We start from the raw sequence: 13,992 nt of genomic DNA, 5'->3' as shown, positions 1-13,992 counted from the left end.
TTGACTAGGGAGCTGTCAGCTACAGCCAATGCCTTCATGTGCTAGCTGAGAAGACATCACAAGCCATCCTGTTGGGTCTAATCTGTCTAACCATTCCATGTATTCAAAATAACATAATTTAGAGTGTATCTATACCCAAAACCCTTTTTTCCCAGCAGAGCAATGGCAGCAAAACCTGACAGGAGTTTTAATCCTTCTCCACTCAATCCAAAACTAAAAAAAAAAAAATTAGGTATAGATACACCTTAAGGAATTTAGTGGGTCTATTAACGCTCAATGCTTATCATAGTATCTCACCATGATTATTTTATTCATTATTAAACCCTGAATTTCAGGTGCAGAAACTTGAATATACTCATCAATAACCACAAAGGATATAAGTCCACTTTGTGTGTACTAAATACCTTTGCAAATTCAGTTTAATACCTTGTAAAAGTAGCAGTGACATTATGACTGTGCTGCACATAGCCTGGGCATAGAGCAGAGCTGTGGGATGGACACAGCAGGCTCCGCCCACTACAGACTGCCTGCGATTTCTACAGGAGGGGGTGGATACAAGACCAGTCACTCTGCACATCAGCAATGACTGGTCTTTATTACAGAAAGCTCCTGCACAGAGGAAAAGTTTCAAACTGGATTACTGCACAGATCTGGAAGAAATACATAGAGTACTCCAATATTCAAGTAAAAATATACATGACTCTTGTATTTACACAATATTTGCTTATCCTTATTTGCTTATCCCTGGGTCCACCTTTAAATTTACTTGAAATAGAATACTTCTTAATATACAAGACAGTTTCACATATCAGTGCATTATTGGTGATGTAATATTTTATATGTTCCAAGAAGAGAACTTACTCGTTATCCCACAGAAAGAGCCAGCCAATATTTATGATGTTGTTAAGTATCCATAAAGCAAAAAACTCCGGGGGATGAATAGTTGGTTTGGCATAAACACGACCCATTTTATTCCTAATAAAAAATGAAACAGTTTATATAATTACATGTAAGATGCGTATAATGGTTTGTAGTAATGTAAGATAAATGTATAAAAAAAATGCATAGATCAAACCTCTCTGTGGCCCTAACAATTCATTTCCCAGCTGTTTCATATTATTGAACCCCAAAACTATCCAGCATTTTTTATTTTGTGCTGGATAGAGTAGGGAGGGGTTAGAGCTCTGTCAGTTTCTATAGGAGATATTTCCCTCTGCTTCCTGTCAGAACAGGAAGTGATAGGAAATCTCCCCAAGTGAAACACCAGCAAAAACAAATTTTTTGTAGAGTAGGGAAGGGTTCTTCTGGCAATGTTTCTAATTTTGTCTGTGCCTTTCTGTTCTGGTAACAACCACTCCCCTCATTTCTTGTTCTGATGTTTGTTTGTTTTCCTAAGCACTTTGTTATTGTTTGCATCTGCCTGCTGCTGGGTGTGACCTTGCAAAAGTGCGCAGCATCCAATGGTGGTGTATTATGAATATATGTGTCTCCCTAACCAATCACTAGGAGATTCCTAGCCAGCGGTGCATACTGGGGAGGACATAAATATTCAGGGCTGACCTGGTGAGTCTCTCTTTCCTGCCTGGGGCAGGGTGCATGATGTGAGGTGATGTGCTGTCTGACCAAACCTGCAGATGGCCAGTAATGAAGACTCAGTTGGGGTCTGCAGCTGTCCTGCCAGTGAAGGGGGAAGCTGTTCCTGGGATGGAGAACCAGGAAGGAACTTTGTCAGAGGTGCCAGAGAAGTCAGAAATTGGTTTGGACCTTGCAGGAAGTCTGTTGTTTTGACCTGATAATTCTGTGCTATGTCTGCTAACCAGCTAAGGTTCTACACTACACAGTGTTACTGCAATTGGTTTAAAGTACCTCTGCACTGTGAAGCTTGAAAGTGGTCGGTGAGTCTGGAGTCTGTACTGTCCTAGGTGTCTCTCTCCAATGTGAGTTGCTGAAGCAGTAAAATCTTTGAAAAACCTTAAAGCGCCCAACTTTACATTTGCATCCCACAACCAGCTAAAGAATCATCCCCAATGTGAAATGTCAGCCCACCTGCCTCTGAAGTCCCCCACATGCTCCTAGAGGTCAGGGGGTGCTATACATGTACTTATTTTGAAAAGGTGGACTATGACTTTACCTATATAAATTCCCATTTCATTTTAGATCCACATCACAGTTATTCCTTCCACTGATATTTTTACTAAATAGACTAAAGGTTCCACAACTATCCCTAGATCTACTAGTAGACTAGTAGATATTATGTGTTCTTCTTACTTGGATAACCAATAGAGACTGGGTCCCACAGAGATGAGCATAGTTTCCTACACGCATGCCACTTCCAACATCTAATGATATATATTTTTTATTTCTAATATTGCATGTTACCATTTACCTTCTGAAGAGCGTAGAGACGGCATATACAATCCATAGTCCATTCCAAATATAAATTACAGACCAGATGGAAAAGGTCCAGCCTGCAGGAGTGACATCCAGAGGGTATTTGGCAGAAACGTTGTTAGCTGTTGTTATGAATAAGCCTGAAATGTGAATTATAATTAATGATCACTGATTAAAAAAATGGAAGATTATCTCCTTTGTGTACTGAAACATTACCTGATGGCCACATATGGTGATAAGTTTAAGATTCATACCACCAGCCACGCTACAACCCATGGCTACTGAAGCACAGCGCTGATGTGCAATCCCAGCAAATTGCACTATTTACCCTTTTTCGTTAGAACTTTATTGAATTGTCCCAGGTGACATTTCGTTAAGTTCTATGGACACAGTGGTTTTACCGCATTGGGACCCCTGCGCTGAAAGAAACTACTGCATACAGTACTTATTTTTTCTGTGCAGACAGTGGTGTGAACTGAGCCCATTTGAAACAAGGCAAATTGCTGCACTGGAAAAAGTAGCTAGTGCAACCCCAATGCATCTGGGGTGAATTAAGTCTTAATTATGTTTGATGTTTCACAGTTTTTAAACAAAGGTTCTCCTACACTATGTAAGCCATTCTGCCATGATCTATCCTCATTGGGGAACTTTGAGAGCCGCTTCCACTTGGGGTTATGTCTACAGGAGGTTTGTTGTATGAAATCTTCAAATGTATTTTTTTTAACCCTTTCTCCCGGGACTATTCCTCCCCCCAGTCATGTAGTCCCTCCGCTTAGTCTCTCCGTGTCTGTCTTTTCACTGGTACCTAGCTAGAGCTCCATGCAAGCTCTGTGTATATTCAAAGGCCATATCACTGAACAAAAAAAAAGAACAAAACAAAGCTCACCAGATAGTGCTGGTAAAACACCTTTTAATAAATGTAGTAAGAAAATCCCACTTACAAAAGATTAATTGATCAGAACATATAACCAGGAAATACCTCTCCTAAGGTAATCAGGTCACATCTGCAGTTGCTGGGCATACTCTCACCAGGCAGCCAGCAAAAGGAGAGATGTCCAGGAAGAAAATGTTTGAGAGGACCTGGGATTCCTATGCTTCTTTTAATAATTCTTCAAAAAAGCTCACTGGCTAGTTAAGGCAGCTCCCTTCGCAAACAGGCCTCCCTCAATGGGTGCCAGATAAGTAACCCATACACATACACAAATGTAAACATACAAATGTAAACTCATATGCCACAAAATGTTTCCCCTTGGTATATGTTTACAACAGGCAAAAGAAACACATACAAAAAGATGACTTGGTCAGGACATATAACCAAGAGAAGTTTATCCCAAGGTTGCCAGATCACATCTGCAGTTACTGGGCATACTCTCACCAGGCAGCCAGCAAAAAGGGGGATGGAGGCAAAGATGGACACCTCTGGAGTGGACAATGAATTAAAATATAGAAGAAGGCATATTACCCTTAGTCCTGCATGTACACTAGGTTAATTTACCTTTACTAAATCAACCCCTATATGTCAATGTTTTAAAGGGACAGATTCAAATTTTAAAGGAGGATTCGTGAAAAGTCTCTGGAAATGTCCATGGTTTGAAAATAAAATAAATAAGGTTCACATGCTTTTTTACTCTCTGTTTATAGTGGCCTCATTCACAAGCTGTTAGCATTTGGTAAATTGTTACTCTCTCCAGCTGTCAAAACGAATAGCAGAGAGGTGAGTCACTGCTACCTCTCTGCTATCTTCAGCTGTCAGATACGGGATCGCTATTTAGCGAACCCGTATCTGAATGTAAAGGCTTCATTCTTTCATTAATGAAAGAAAGAAGCTTTTAAAAAAGCTTAACTATTTCATTAATGAATGTCTCAATAGTGAGGCATTAATTAATGACTGGAACTGCTGAGAATCAGCAGTTACCAGCATTACAGAAGCTAATATAACTCGGCACGCACAGTGTACATGGCCAGACATATAGCCACTTTGTGATGGGACGTACACTGTACGTCTCCCGTCACGAAGGGGTTAAAGTACAACAAAGTATTTAACGATTCATTTTAATAAATTAATTAAGAGAAATGAATGCACATCTGACGGTGTGTCTCAACAGCTATAAAGGGGCCTGAGATTGCATCCTGGGTGTGAAAGAGTACATCCGTTTACATGTTTCAGGGCTGTGTCCCTTCATCAGAGTGATGAAAGGGTATGGTTCCAGTACAGGTAAGTGGAGGTTCTTTTTCACACCTGGAATGCAATCTCAGTCCCCATTTGTAGCTGTTGAGACACACCAGATGTGCATTCATTTCTCTTAATTCATTTATTAAACTGAATCGTGAAATACTTTGTTGTACTTTAAACGTAACAATTTACCAAATTCTAACCGCTCGTGAATGAGGCCACTATGAACAGAGAGTAAAAAAAAATATGAACCTAATTTATTTTATTTTAAAACCATGGACATTTCCAAAGACGTTCCAAGGATCCTCCTTTAAAATTTGGATCTATCCCTATAAAACAGTGACATATAGGGGTTGATTTACTATAGGCACATAAGCTGTTTACTTTGCATGGGGATTTTCTCTTAGCTTAGTAAAAGTGGCATACATTCACTTTGCAAAGAATGCCCAATCAAGAGCAAGGAAATTAAAAACAGTATTTTTGCTTGCACCTGGTTGGATGGGATGATGTACGTCAACAGAGTTAAGGGAACATGTCTATAGAAAATGAAAATTTCCTTGCAAAATGAACATCCTAGTTGTTTTTAGTAAATCAACCCTATAGTGTTTTGTGTCATTTAATTTTTGTGCCAGCGAATCATCACCTATGTGCCTGTAAAGGGATGTCTACCTTTACAATCTACACTTGTGTTATAACTCCAGGAAGGTGTCACATGATTATAATGTTTGGTTTCAGTTTATTTCCTGGATTCTCAGATCTCTTGTTCTATTAATAAAATGAACTATGTAGCCTACACATCTTTAAAATGTCTTACCTCCGTAGCACATAAAATATCACTGTCATATCTAATAAAAAATGAAAACACACATGTTGTACTCACCGTTTTGTGCCACTGCAGACATTGCGTTGAATATGATAGTAGAAATATATGAAACGACCGAAAGGCAGATAAGTGAAATCAGCAGGATGTTATGTGCCCTCATTGTGCCCGGGTTAGTTTAAGGTAAAGCTATGGCTTTAGATAGGACAAGAATCTTCAGCTAGTTGGTGGGCACTCTACACTTCCTTTATATACATAAGCTACGCTGTATTGATCTTATCTATGGGACTTTGTACTTGCATAGTAATGAGCCTTATGAAACAGCAACAAATCATTTTTCAGTTTATTGCAGTCAATAAGGGACACTTGTGTAACAGCAAAACTATGTGAAAGCATAAAATCTTAGGTAAGATGGTTCCAAAACCAGAGGGTTGAATAAAGTTATGTAACTGTTTATATAAGTTTCCTACTTATACTAATATCTTTAGAATTCTTAAAGGAGAACTATGGGGTTAGGGCTTTTCCCCATAGTTCTCCTTAGGGTAACGGGAGGACACAAACTAACGTCCTCCCGTCACCCTAAGGTTAGTATACCGCGAGCTACAGCTCACAGTATACTGAGACGCCGCAGTATACCGTGAGCTACAGCTCGCGGTATACTGAGACGCCGCAGTATACTGTGAGCTGCTGCTCGCGGTATACTGAGACGCCGCAGTTGAAGCGGATCCCGACAATTATGTCTGGATCCGACCAGCTGCGTGACTGACAGCTGGCTCTGCCATTCTAGAGGCAGAGCCAGCTGTACCCGCCCCCTCCCCCGTACGATCCACCAGTCAGCGCTGGCGGATCGGAGCGGGGAGGGGAGAATCCAGCCCCTCCCCTGTCACGGCAGAGGGCTGTGACAGGATTGAGAGTTGAGCGAACACCGGTATGTGTTCGCTCACCTCCCGATCTACTGAGCCGACCTGTGACAGTCTCATTGTTACAGGTTGGCTAGAACTATGAGGTGAGTGAAAAGCACTCACCTCATAGTTCTCCTTTAATCAATACATTGTGTAATAACACTTAAGCTGGCCATACACTAGTAGATTTTTATTTTTTTTCGTTCAGCCTGTGGGCTAAACAAAAAGCTTGCAAGCAGTAGACATGTGCAAACACATAAAAAAGTTATCAAACAGGTAAATACCTACCTTTGTCTCCTCCGCTCGCTTTCGGCTGCAGAACGACCGTGCAGTAGGATGATGTGGGCGGCGCAAATGCAGTCCATATCACTAGCGTGGAGAAGAGGAGAGACTCTGTAGAACTGAATGCATGCAGCCATGAGCGTGCACGCCGGACAGACTCCATGGGACAGGAAGAGACAGCAGCAGCGCTGGAGGGACTGCTGTAAACAAGTAGAATGAAGAAGATGATCTGATCAAGAGGCATCATTTTTTTTCCACAGGTAAAATTTTTATTGAAAAATTAAGGTAATACACAAATAACAAGTATGGAATGAAATAAAATAAAAGGGAAGGAGGTGGGAGCATATTTGAACAATAAGAATAAGTGTTGTGGCAAAGGACAAACATGCATAGCAATAAGTAAGTAAACTATAATGATGTCAAAAGTTTATAAAATAACTCAATTCGGTGAAAAGACTAATTTTAGATATTGACAAGGCAAAGCCATTATGTAAAATGCAATCAAAGGGGAATGGAAAAAAGGGAAAAGGGGAGAAAGGAGAAAGGAAAAAGTTGAAGAAGGAGGGATAGGGGGAAGGGAGGAAGAGAGCAAGAAGATTGCAGGGGGCAAGGAGATAGAGTCTGCCGTGAGGAAAAAAGAATAGAAGGAAGAGGAGTAGAAGAGAAAAGGAGGTGAGGCGAGAGAGAAAAAAAAGGTGGGCGGGCTAGAGGCATCATTTAGTACTTTAAGTACTTAAAGGAGAACTGAGATGAGTGATTTCCACTCACCTCATAGTTCTAGTCGACCTGTGACAATGAGACTGTCACAGGTCGGCTCAGTAGATCGGGAAGTGAGCGAACACATACCAGGTTCGCTCACCTTCCGATCCTGTCACGGCTCTCTGCCGTGGCAGGGGGAGGGGCTGGATTCCCCTCTCCCCGCTCCGATCTGCCAGCGCTGACTGGCGGAACGGACGGGGGAGGGGCGGGTACAGCTGTCTCTTCCTCGAGATAGGCAGAGCCAGCTTTCACTCACGCAGCTGGGCGGATCCCGTCATCTACGTCGGGATCCGCTCCGGCTGTGGCGTCTCAGTATATCGCGAGCTGGAGCTCGCGGTATACTGAGCTTAGGGTAACGGGAGGACGCTAGTTTGTGTCCTCCCATTACCCTAAGGAGAACAATGGCGAAAAACACTGACCCCATAGTTCTCCTTTAAAGCAGCATTACAATAGGGAGAAAATGGGAGGGTTTAATGCCACTTTAAATCTTAAAAATACACGTTCATCACTCAGCTGTAGATCCTCAAATCATCTCTGAATTGGTGCTGACACTGTCCTTCTTTCTGGAGGATGGATACTTTTGTTCCCCTTTGTTCCTGTGCGTGTTGCATAGTAGCCACTGTGCCAAGATCACTCCCATGATGGACTACAATCTCAATACAAATGAGCTAACTTAACATGAGATTGCAGTCCATCATGGGGTAATCTTGAAGGGGTGGCTACTTCACAACACACACAGGGACCATGGGGAACAAAAGTAGCCCCCCTCCAGAAGGAAGGACAGTGTCAGCACCAATTCGGAGAGGATTTGAGGATCTACAGCTGAATGATACACAAATAAGATACATTTTTGTTAGTAGTTAAGGTACTTGAATGTATTTTTAAGACTGAACTCCTGAGTTTAGTGTCACTTTAAGGGATCTCATACATTTGTGAGCTGTGTTTCATGACCCATCTTTGGTAAAGTGCGAGAGATTTCTTCCATGTGGGTTTATACCTACAGAAGTCCCAGCAATACCTCTCATATGCTTGCTTTGGAAGCAGCCATTTCCCAGTGCTTATGTCATATATTATTTCTACAGCAAATACATCTGAACCATTTCAACTTTATTGTGTGCGAATTAAAAAACCCTGAAATCAGCAAGTGGCTTTTCACACAGGAATTCTGATTTCGTGCATATTGCTTATAAACTCCACTCAAAAAAATTCTATTTCACAGCTAATGGTACAACCAAAATCACACTGACCTAGTTACTGCTGATATTTTCTTTTACACATTCTGTCTGAGATTTGGGGATTCCTTACTGAAATAAGTGGAGCTCACTTAAATCTGACAGGCAGCAGAAGAGCAAGTAGAAAGAGGAGGAGATAACCTGAGGAACACAGGAGTACTAGAACATCAAATTAACGTTAAGAAGGGGAATTTTAACAAGCCATAAAATAATGTAATCCAGAAAAACCAATTTGTTTGTTTTTAGCAGTTCAGTATAGGTGCACTAATGAAAAATAAACTTTATTGAGAACCTTTTTAGTCTCTATCTTGTCTTGTCAGAAGCCCCAAAACCAGTAATATTAGTTCAGGAGCCAGGTGATTAAAACTAGCGGTGAATTCATTGTACCATATGGGCCTGCCTGCTTTCAATTTGTTGCCCCCATCTTACTCGCATGTTTAACGGGATCATGTATAAGGTTCAGTATACACAAACATTTGTTTTATTTCTGACATGGGTTTGTGAAACATTTCTGCAGGATTTGGAGCACTGTGTTTTAACTGGATCTTATGCAGTGGTATACTCTTTGCAAATGATTCATATAAATGTAACAGAAGACATAGAAACAATGCTTCTAAGTACATAGAGTGTATGTATTGTGTATGATTGAGAATCTTGAAGGAAACTTCTGTTGGATTTGGGGGCCCTACAGTATCCACTCATTCAGCCCATGTTCTAAACCGCCACTGATTACATCATTAGGACATTTGTGCAGGGAACATGTGGTAAAATCCTCAAATATTACCCCATGACATTGCCAGTTTTGCTCCTATTTCTGTGTGTGGATTTGGTTCTAAAAATTAGGAACTGCGTGTGCTGGATCCTGTTCTTAGTGATGGTGTTGTAGGTGCTGCATCATGGGATCCATGCTCCCTTTTCAGGCCTAGGAGTAAATACAACCCTACCACCCAAGGGAGTTACATCCCAGATCATAGATATTATTCACTAGTTTAGGCAAACCTGTAAGTCAATGATGGAAGTTTTTTTCTCTAAAAGTAAATGTAAAAAATTGAATTTGTAAATGTTACTTTTATATACAAATGTTTTACCCGTTAAATCCATGTAGACATTTCTATACAAACCTTAAATAATTCAACTTCCTTCTTGCTAAATAGTTATGTTTCTTTAAAGCAGTAATTCTGTCACTGCTGAATTTGGAACAATTCAGCAGTGAAAAAAACATTACCTTGTGTATATGCTGTTAGATTTCCCATGACACAATTTTACTTAATTCCATTACATGCACCATTTAGCAGCCATATTCTGTTTAAAAACACTGACTTAGGTAAATTTACAGTTTGTAATGTAGCTGTCAAGAAAATCTCACATGGAAGCTGTTATAGAAATGATAGCCTGTTATATTATGTACTAACAAATAACATGTTCAGGTCTAATGAACCCAAATATTTGTAACTGCCAAACACAAACCAAAAGATGGAGATAAAGTGAAAATGTCATAGTTTAATTAATAAAAAAGTAAAAAGGCACTAACCATAACCCACAGTCTAGCCATTGATTGACAGATGCCTCCCAAGAATTATGTAAAAAAGACATCTGCCTATCCACTGTAGATTAACCCCTTCGTGACGGGAGACGTACACTGTACGTCCAGCCACAAAGGGACCAAAAGACTCGTCACGTACACTGTACGTGACGAGTTATTTGCTGCACTAGAAGGCTGCTAACCGCTGAGAATCAGCGGTTACCTTTCAGTAATAGATGTCTAACTATCTAGAGATCCATTACTGAAAGGGTTAACCTTTTTCAGACACCCGATACCTTAATATCGGGTGTCTGAGAGTCACAGCAAAGCAGAGACACATGTCGGCTTTTGCCGGCATTCTGACAGCTCGTATAGATCGAGAGATATCTCTCTCAAGCTATACTGGCTTTTTTTTTTTTATCTTTTGACTTTCAAGAATAGATACAAAATGTTATGTATTAGACACATAATGTATCTATTCTTGAAAGTAGAATGTTTAAGTTTTCTGAAACATTCACTGACAGCTGAATCCTGAACTGCTGCAGGATCAGTGTCACTAACTTATTATCGGCTGTTCTGAAGTTTGAAGCAGCCTGATAATAAAAAAAATTTATTAATTTATCAAGCAGTAATAGTGAGATTAATTCACAATGACTGCCTGATATAATTAAATAAATAAAATTTGTCAGTATAAAAAAAGTGAAAAGTGTAAATAAATTAAAAAAAATAGTGAAAAGTGTAAAAAAATTAAAAATAAGGGACAAATAAATGAATGTATGTATTGCATTTTTTTTTAGCTGTGCTGGTTTTGTTAAAAAAAAATACTACAAATCAAAACTGGGAAAAAAAGTTTTTTTTTACGTTTTTTCCTCTTTTTTTAATTTGTATTTGTCCTAAGTGAGGCGTTAGACACACATATGTGATATAAATATATAGCCCTATCTGTCCTCTAAAAAACAATATATAATATGTGTGGGTGCACTTTGTAAGAAAGTATATTACTGACGTGGAAGAATCACACAGCAAAAATGTCAAAAGTGTGTCAGTCATTTACGAACAGAAACCAAAAACAAGCTCAGTCATGAAGGGGTTAAACATTCACCGCTGTTTCTTATACACCTTGAGCATAATATTCACAAGATGTGTAATGCAATACCGCCTTCTCTTTTCTCAGTGAGGTCAACAGAGCTTCTCCAATTTGTTGAGCACTTTCGGTGGTCTCTAGAGCTTATCATTAACCCACATAGTAGAGTTAATCAGCCAAATCCTCACCCAAGCGCCACACATGGAGTTGAGGCGGGATTGGCCTGTATATGGCCACACTCATCCTTATACTTTTTTATGTTACTTGCTTTATTCAATTTACTTATTTAAGTAAAATTTCAAGTCATTAAATCCAAAGAGGACAATATATTGCTTTAAGGACAAAAATGGCTCCAATAGTCAATAAAGGCATCGATATCATGGTGCTGTTATGTAAACCAGGTTACGTTCCACTGCCTAATATCCTATTTTTTTATGTAAACATGTTGGGAAGGTGCATAAACAGACACCAGTAGTGGCTAATTTTGTGGGAAAATTTGTGCGATTTCCTTCCCTGAGAAGTGTCTGCTGGTGGTGTTTGGTGTCAACCACAGTCATGAGATGTACCTGAATCTGGTTATCTCAAGTCACTGAATACCCTAAGATCTAACCACCTTTAGGACCTCAGCTGCTAATCTAATAGTGCCTCCACTTTCTAATTCGTGTTCATGGCTTAAGGTAGAACTATGGCCTCCCATTAAAAAAAATGTGCTGCAGCATTTAATTACAAGCACATCTGCACTTACAGTTTTCTCTTAGTTCCCCTACAAAGTCCCACAAATACCTGAGGAGCCTATCGGTGAAGTTTACCTAAAGCAGCTTCCTGTGATGTTGTGGCAATGATACTGCACTGCTCCTGAAATCAGAGCAGAGTTGCCACTCTTAAGTAGGCTGTGCCTGCTTACATATACAGTGTAATGTAAAAAAAATATTCTTGTAGCTTGTGAATCAGCACCTGGCCAGGCCTAGTACTGCCCCGTTTTTCTGGACTGATGTTATGGTAAGCTCAGAGTACCTGTCAGGGTTTACCGTTCTCCTCTGAGAATCCCAGCCAGGATTTCCAGTGGAGCCGCTACTAATGGATCTCACAGGGTCCAGGCCAGTATGGCTAGTAATAGTAAAAGATTCCAGACCAGGACTTCCAGTGTACCCTGAGGCCGGGCGTGTCATCTCTGACTCAGAAGGGTATTTAAGCACCAGCTCTGCAAGGAGCTGGTGCTGTTTCTTTTTGCCAGATTCCTGTTTGTCTAAGAGCTTAAACTCCTGCTGTTTTCTTGTTGCTGACCCGGACCTCCTGACCCTTCTTCGCTTGCTGCCCGCACTGATCTTCTGCCTGGACCTGACTTTGCTCTTGTCTCCTGCGTTTATCCTCTAAATACTTGTTGCTGAACTGGGACCGTCTGACCATCCTCTGCTAGCCGCCTGCCTTGAACTCTGCCTGGATCTGACTACTGTCTCCTCATTGGAGCCCTCCTGTTCTCGTCCATCCCTCGGCAGGGCAACCCTGGGGATCGCGACCTGGTACAAGCAAGCAGCCAAGCCCATTTCCACCATCAGGAGCTCTGGTGAACACCGGCTGGTACTTAGACTCCACCCCTCAGGGAAGCCCGTGTCACCTGCCGGGGGGTGTCACCCTAACAACTGACAACACTGCCTCTGTTGCTGAAACCTTCCCACTGTGGGCTGCAGTGTCTGAGACAACAACATTGATGAATTTGGCTTAGAGAAGGTAAAGGCAGTTTTGGTTTACTTTATGAGGCTTGTGCATCACATAGTATTTGGATTTGGTATTAGTTTGGACTTTCATACAGGAGCCTTTACTTGTACTTTGATTATATATTTAAGTTTATTTAATCAGTCAGACTACATTTCAACAAACTGGCTATAGGGTTGACGAGCTGCAAATGGCTTTTACACATTGTGGTGCTATTGCTAGCACCCACTTTTTTTAATACCTCCCCATGTGAACACCTGATGCATTAAACACCTCCTAGAAATATGAAGGTTGTTAATATGTCACATTATTGTTGAAAATGTTATTATTACATGGCTTTTTTTGTAAACAGTGAGGCTTATCCCCATTTATGTAAATGTGTCTGACAGGGTGGCAAAGATTGAGCATCCCTGCTTTCGAATAGCTCACACAAAAGTAGTTCAGTTTTAGCAATCCTTCTCTCTTATTCTCTTTACTTTATTTGAAGAAGCGCTATAGATTTTCAGGGGAAGGAGATTATAAATTCATATGTACTGCAATTATGTAAATGTATTGCTCTATTCACCGAGCTGTAAAATTGATATTGCAATTTAATATACAAGATGTGCTTGCAGATCATTTTGATTTCTAATGGATAAGCATATAAAAAGTAAAATATGTGTGCACCAGTGGCAGAACTACCAGGGTCGCAGAGGTCGCAGCCGCGACCAGGCCCTGGAGTTCGGCCACTTGGAGGGGGCCCAGGACAGGAGGAAGGGGCCACTGGTGACCGCTGATTACCAGTCCCGGGACCTCTTCCTCCCGTCCTGGGCCCTACATGCTTCACGCTGCTCCCCTCATCTTGTTCCGGGCGCAGCGTGAAGCATCATCCAGCCGGGCAGCAGCCAATGAGAGGGAGCGGTGTAATCCTCGCCCCCTCATCACACAGAACTGCCGCCGAGTGCCGAGTGCTGCGTACACGAAGGGGGAGACCGAGACAGGGAGCTGGAAGTATCAACGAAGGTGACATGGGGTCGCTGGGGACATGAAGGGGGAGATGAAAGAGGACAGTGTTTTTTTTTTTCTTTCCTTGTCTAATTTTGTTTTTTTTTTTAATCTAATTTGGGTCTTTTTG

Source organism: Nanorana parkeri, unplaced genomic scaffold, assembly GCF_000935625.1.
Source record: "Nanorana parkeri isolate BGI_ZX_2015 unplaced genomic scaffold, ASM93562v1 scaffold972, whole genome shotgun sequence".
Lineage (NCBI taxonomy): Eukaryota > Metazoa > Chordata > Amphibia > Anura > Dicroglossidae > Nanorana > Nanorana parkeri.
The sequence above is the reverse complement of the archived record's forward strand: the minus strand, read 5'-3'. Positions refer to the sequence as shown.